Source organism: Austrofundulus limnaeus, unplaced genomic scaffold (genome assembly GCF_001266775.1).
Source record: "Austrofundulus limnaeus strain Quisiro unplaced genomic scaffold, Austrofundulus_limnaeus-1.0 Scaffold843, whole genome shotgun sequence".
NCBI lineage: Eukaryota > Metazoa > Chordata > Actinopteri > Cyprinodontiformes > Rivulidae > Austrofundulus > Austrofundulus limnaeus.
In genome coordinates, this window is record NW_013953245.1 from 15,257 (window position 1) to 15,738 (window position 482).

The window sequence follows — 482 nt, forward strand, 5'->3', positions numbered from 1 at the left end:
TTGTGATTTTAGAAAAAACTCTTGTGATTTTAGAAAAAAATGAAAGCCAAATATAAACACGTCTTTGTTAGAAGACGCCCCCTGCCCCCACCCTGCGTGGCTGCGGTCCGCTTGCACCTCCACCCCACCCACTTGTGATTAATAGGCTACTGATTTTTTGCGTAAATTACAGATTTTTGATGCTCATTATACACGTAACCGACAGAAGGTGTTGACATGTGGACTTTGAAGTCCTGGGCTGGTCGTAGCTGTGCTGTCTGTGGAGACGTGCAGCAGCTGCAGTCGCTGCCCCTCGCTTTAAAAACAGTCAGGTGATCTGTGGCAGATTTGTTGTGCTCGTGATCACACTCACGGTGGAAATGCTGTGAGGCGCTTTTAGTAATATAATATATATCGGCTGTCCCGAGAGGTGTTCACCTGAGCTGAGTGAAGTTGACCACCCACCCACAGAAAAGGAAAAAAGGCAGCACTGTCAGTCAGAT

The 482-nt window shown here is 46.9% G+C and overlaps 2 protein-coding genes across 4 annotated transcripts in view; both read right to left on the minus strand.

Moving 5' to 3' along the window:
• The window catches only part of LOC106532868 (uncharacterized), a 13,272-nt gene that overhangs the window by 11,777 nt on the left and 1,013 nt on the right, over positions 1-482 (minus strand). The gene's annotated exons all lie outside the window — the stretch shown is intronic.
• The window catches only part of LOC106532870 (transcription factor IIIA), a 3,877-nt gene that overhangs the window by 2,695 nt on the left and 700 nt on the right, over positions 1-482 (minus strand). The window lies entirely within an intron of this gene.